The following is a 6,000-nucleotide window of genomic DNA, read 5'->3' as shown; positions in this document are numbered from 1 at the left end:
TGTGTCGAATTATTTTTGATAAGTGTGTCGGCTTCAAAAAAAAATTGGAAAACACTGCTTTAAGTGTTCACACAACACATAGGGAGCCAACTATGAATCTAAAACCATTTACTGTGGGAAGAAATATAGACACGCAAAATTTCACTAACAGAGTGTTTGCGTGCAAAGAATGACAATAAAAGTATGTTGTTCATTTCTATAAACTGTGTACATAGGAAAAAGAACTCACGGGCGAGCTGACGAGGTGGCCGAGTGGTTAAGGCGATGGACTGCTAATCCATTGGGGTTTCCCCGCGTGGGTTCGAATCCCATCCTCGTCGACGATGTTTTTTTTTTTTTTTTTCTCTCCCCCCCCCCTTGGATTCCTTACTGCAAAAGAGTGATTCAACAGTGCGATTACAGATCCTCTTTCTTAAAAATTGTTAACAAATCTAACCTTTTGTGGCTTGGCTATACAAGTAATTGATGATAAACAAATGTACAGGTAAACTCATTGCACTTGTATCTACTGGAGATAAACTCTCGCACTTGTATATACTGTATTAGCCTTCATCGCAAGTCTTTGCCAGCTGGGCAGAGACGCTATATAAACCAATGAGATAACCGTCTCAGGCAAAACTTTTAGGGCGTACATATTCTCCTTCCAAAAGTTCAGAACACGGATGACAGGACAACAGATTCAAAGCCCACTGCAGGAGCCTCATTGTATTATCTCTGCCTTAATTACCAATCATTCCAGTTAGGGAAAGAGGAAGGATAAGAAAGATCAAAACTTTTTTTCCAGGGCCTAAACATTTTAATCATTTGGCCATCAACTGTCACACATTTATCCCACCCCGAGATGATGTTGTCTGCCAAGATAACATTTGTTTCTAAGCGGTGACTGGAACCATTAGAGAAAGTTGTAACATTGGATTTTGTGTTCTTTGTGATTAATATGTAAGTGTCCATTCCATTACGTCTTTTATTAAAATTAAAACGAGAATTATTTTTAACTCGAACATATTATATAGGCGCTACTTTGTTTTCCAAAAAAACTCCACTACATTTAGGTATTAATCCACACCAGAAAAGTCTGCACACCAGATTTTTTATACCTTGCTCATAAAAGTCCTTGTAGTTGGTACCATTGCTTTACAAACAAGGCAGAGTTCTCTTATATCCCAACCGATTGGAATGGAAGTTCTGCTAGATCATTTTTCAGTCTTCCTAAAACATGAAAATGGCAAGGAGATAGATGCTGACTGTATGATAGGTTCTTAATCGGTTCACTGTGCAGTTTCTGGATAGTTGCCATAGTAGCGATCACGTCAATTCGTTTGCAAGACAAATCGTTGTACGATAGTCCAGTGCAAGACCATTTGCGGCTCAAATTTAATATCCGGTACACCTGGGCAGACGGACAGTCGAAGTGGAGGATATGATTGCTTCTGTCAAAGTGAAAGACGTGAATGCTAGCCGCTGTGCGTGGACTACGAACTGAAGGACGTGATTGCTCCTCCCTTACATGAATCGTGACGAGTTACAGGGAATGGCTACGTGAAGGACGTGAACTGAGAATAAATAGTTGCAATTAGAATGAAAATAATAACAATAATAAAACACTTATAGGGAGGGTTATGTTTTTAATCGACTTAAGTCCACGAGGTTGGTGAACGTTATGGAGACAGTTGTCAATAATTAATTGCATTTGTAGTGACGTAATTGCCCTCTTCTTCCATTGGCTCGAATAAATATCACTAGGAGGAAAACCTTTTTAATGTATAGAGAGATAATAATAATTAATTTTAAGGTTATGCCAAGGGCAGATTAGCGAACTTCGCATTATGATGTAGCTGAATGGTCAGGCGTGAGGGTGCATAAGTACTCCCATTTTGAGTGACTGGAATTCAAGGTTGTGATCTGCTAAATACGGTGCTATTTCATGTATTCCTCTAGCTTGTGAACTCCTCTGAATGTGTGGTCGTTCGTCGAGGCGTTATCCCACTTGCTCTAATAGCTTAAGTCAGAGGTTCCCAACCTTTCACGGCGCCCTTAATGTCCAGTAATTTTTTCAGGGCACCCCTAGGCCAAAAGAAATACCTAATACGTACAGTGGTTTTCGACCTTTTGATATATATACCTATATAATAATTTTATTCTTCATATAGTGGTACTAAATAAAGATCAATTATAGATCACCGCAAAATTAAAAAGATACGGTACAATGAATATTGTACTGTATCCTTTATATTGTACCTTTTTATAATGAAATAAATATATAAATTTCAAAATAATAATAATAATAATAACTTTTAAGTAACTTAAATCCAAATTACACGGCACCTCGATTGAAAACCACTGGCTTAAGCCTTAAGCTCTATTTCCTCAGTATAAATAGAAAATTTATTAGATCACATCCACCGGATAGTAAGAAAAGATATCGTTGTTTCCGTGGTGTAGTGGTTATCACATGCGCTTTACACGCGCAAGGTCCCCGGTTCGATCCCGGGCGGGAACACTAAAGGGTTTTTTTTTTTTTTTAATTCTATTTATTTATTTTATAGCGCCTCTGATCGAAATATATATTAAGTAAATTAACATAAAGTAAAATATATATATTTTACTTTATGTTAATTATTATGTTGTTTGTCGAAGGTTGCGAGTCCAATTTGGTTCACCGACACAAAAATTGCAAAACCTACTATCAAATGTTGCATCAGAAATTAAGTGCAACCAGAAAATCGTGGTTGCCCTTAATTTCCTACCACCATATATAAATAAATCTTCATTTGAATATTCCATAATTTAAAAAAAATCATATAATAATAATTGATGCTATAATACCTCTAGCCGTGGCCATCTCCAGAATAAAAACAAATTTATCAAGTAAAATATTTCACCTTTAAAACAACAGATTCAAGGATATGTAAGAAAGCCAATTGTATGAAAAAAATCACCAATGGAGATATATATAATTTATTCAGTAAGCTGTCATACTATATATTTTTGACTAACAGGTGAGGTACAGAAACCTTTCAATTTTTTATTAGCGACCATGTAATTGGGAAATTCAAAAGACCAGACGTATGTTTCCGTGGTGTAGTGGTTATCACGTGCGCCTCACACGCGCAAGGTCCCCGGTTCGATCCCGGGCGGAAACATTTTTTTTTTTTTTTTTTTGTCAAACCCATATACAGTGAATAATTACTGTGGTCATTTCTGTGTAAAATACAGATAGGGCCTTGTTAACATAGAAGCGAACGCATCTAAGACCAGTTTTCAAAAGTGAAACACCTTTCATGTTTTTTGGGAACGGACATTTACATCTCTGGGAGTGCCAGGGCCGATATTTTTTGTTGGAAGCTTAATAGTCTTAATACGGTCCTGAATATTTTACAATTAACACTATTCTGCAGTGGCCCGCATGATCACTAGACTTAAATCCGATCGAACATGATCGATCGTAGCATTCCACACAGTCAACTCCTCAGTCACTTGATCACTCTAGGAGTCTAGGTCACTCTAGGATTCAAAAATAAGAAAAAATAGTCATATAAACATGTTTCCGATTCTGAAAGGTTTAAGGAGCTATGTCTGAAACGGAAATAATTATATTAATAAAAATTAACAAGAACAAGCATATCGCGAATGCATTTTCTAGTAATGAAAGAAATGTTGTAGGTATTTTTATAGTTAATTTCTCATTAACACATTTAACAAGAAATTAACTATAAAATTATAATAATAATAACAGAAAGCCGAGATCCTGAACACCCGTATGATAGTAAGAGAGTTCCCTCGACTAACACTATAATAATAATAATAATAATAATAATAATAATAATAACCGGACACAACCAATCACCACATGCACTTGGTGCAGTACCCCAAAGGAGAAAAAGTACAATAACAATTATTATTATTAACGTAAGATTTTATTTTCAGATAATTCGGGTCGTACATGTATCCATAATTCCGATTCTTTCTGCTGCACCTGGAGCCATAGACGGATCCAGAAAAAAATTCTGGATCCAGAAACCTCCAAAAACTGATTGTTTGCGTTCTGCATAGGCTCACCCATGGGGAGGGTGTAGGGGGATAAAACCAGTACTATTACACTATGGGAATAAGTTGCCTATTCCTTACACTTAAAGAAAATTTGAATGGTGAAATCAAAGACGAAACAACTATACCTCCAGGTCTGCCACCACGTACCCGTCAGCTGATTTCATATGGTTGTTAAAGTGGGTGCCGTTCGAAAATCTTGCGGTGGTAGGTGAAATAACGACCACCGCCAGATTTTCGAACGGCATTATTGATTCTTGCTTATGAGTGTATATTTTGTAGTGATAACCAGACTTGTGGGTCAACATCGGGTTAAACAAAATTCCTTTAATTTTTTGTGTGAATGGGACAGCAGGGCGTTGGATTAGAAAGCTGTGTCCAGGAATGGTCTAATTTCACATGTGGAAGCAAAAATATTATCAAAGAGCCATTGTCTTACCAATCAAAATGGTTGACCATGGATGATGCCTCATGTTGAGGCATACTTGAGATCAACATGTTAGGGAAAGTACTAGGGGCAAGAATATTCTAGACTAGACCATTACCACGAACCAGACAACATTATAAGGCTAGCAGTACAGGAACCATTGTCAAGGAGTGATCAAAGAGTTATAAGTTGGATGAACGGGAGAGAGAGAGAGAGAGAGAGAGAGAGGGGTAGCAGCTGATAAAGACAAAGGAATGGGTTTTAATTGTGACAGCTTAATATGCTACATGGCCTCTGCCAAATGGAGAAATAGCTTACAAAGCGCGAATACATTATTAATTATAGATAAATTTAAAGCTATATTCACAGAAGCCTTGAATAACTATGTGTTGTTAAGAAAGTACAACAAGAGGAGAATTCCGCTATGGATGAATAATGACCTCGCCAGTTTAATAGAGAAGAAAAGTTGGCATGGGAAAGTTACAGAATGATAAAAAGTACTGAAGCTTATAACAGCTACCAAATTTGTAACAGTACCACAGAGGTTAGGCTGGCAAAAGCCAATAGGTACACTGATTATGACAACTCGCTATCTAAGAGAAGAAAGAGCGGAAACAAGGAGTTTTTCTTTCACCATGAGAATATAAAGAAGAAAAGATCAAATCAGATCAGACCCTTGATTAATGGGTGCGTGAAAGTCTTAGACACCTGACCGAATAGCGGCGCCCAACACCAGCAACCTCCGAGAAAAAGATCAGGAAGTACTCAGACCTAAGACAGGAAGTGAAAGATATGTGGCATATGGAACAAGTAATGATCATCCCGATCACCGTGTCAACCACCGGCATGGTGCGAAAGAGCCTCCATAAAAACCTAGCAGCAATAGGCCTCCCAGCCAGAAAGCCGCGATCCTGAACACCTGTAGGACAGTAAGAGAGTTCCGCGACAAACAGTAATAATAACAATAATAATAGTAACAGGACTAAACCAACCGCCCCATGCACTTGGTATCAGTACCCATCACGGAACGGGAAAACCCCATAAAGGAGAAAAAATTTTAAAGTCTTTTCTTTCCCCACTCCCGCTCTACCAATCTTGGGTTTCAGCGGTTGCCCAAATGCCGGTTAATCCAAAAATACAACAGTCCCCGACATACGTAAGAGATACGTTCCAGGACTTCTTACTTCGTCGAGTTTTACGTAACTCAGGAATGACTAATAACATTGCTACTATATTATTATTAACAAATCTGAATTCCGAGCGATACTTGTTAATGTTTGACCATTTCCTACATCCTTATTAGTTTAATTTTCTGATCCAAATCGGTGGCTTTCCTTTTCTTAGTAGATTTACTAGTACCGCTGTCACTTATTCTCTTAATCGGCACCATGATAACGGTCAAAATGAAATTTTCTGAAAAGAACTTCACAAGGTTAAGGGGGAAACACACTATTATCACCTCACGCGAACTCATATTTTACTAAAGCACATTTCTGGTGGTCACTGCATTTAAACAATTTGCACAT

General features: G+C 37.6%; 3 non-coding genes across 3 annotated transcripts; all 3 read left to right on the top strand.

Moving 5' to 3' along the window:
• The first annotated feature begins 238 nt into the window (after nucleotides 1–238).
• Nucleotides 239–320, top strand: TRNAS-GCU (transfer RNA serine (anticodon GCU)). Its single transcript has one exon. It is a non-coding gene; the product is annotated as a tRNA-Ser (tRNA).
• Nucleotides 321–2,427: 2,107 nt separating this feature from the next.
• Nucleotides 2,428–2,500, top strand: TRNAV-UAC (transfer RNA valine (anticodon UAC)). Its single transcript has one exon. It is a non-coding gene; the product is annotated as a tRNA-Val (tRNA).
• Nucleotides 2,501–3,070: 570 nt separating this feature from the next.
• On the top strand, nucleotides 3,071–3,143 carry TRNAV-CAC (transfer RNA valine (anticodon CAC)). The gene has a single exon. It is a non-coding gene; the product is annotated as a tRNA-Val (tRNA).
• Nucleotides 3,144–6,000: the final 2,857 nt, after the last annotated feature.

The sequence above is a fragment of the Mastigoproctus giganteus genome, chromosome 3, assembly GCF_048544385.1.
Source record: "Mastigoproctus giganteus isolate SK-2022 chromosome 3, ASM4854438v1, whole genome shotgun sequence".
NCBI lineage: Eukaryota > Metazoa > Arthropoda > Arachnida > Uropygi > Thelyphonidae > Mastigoproctus > Mastigoproctus giganteus.
Note: the sequence above shows the minus strand (reverse complement) of the source record. Positions and strands in the feature narration are given on the sequence as shown.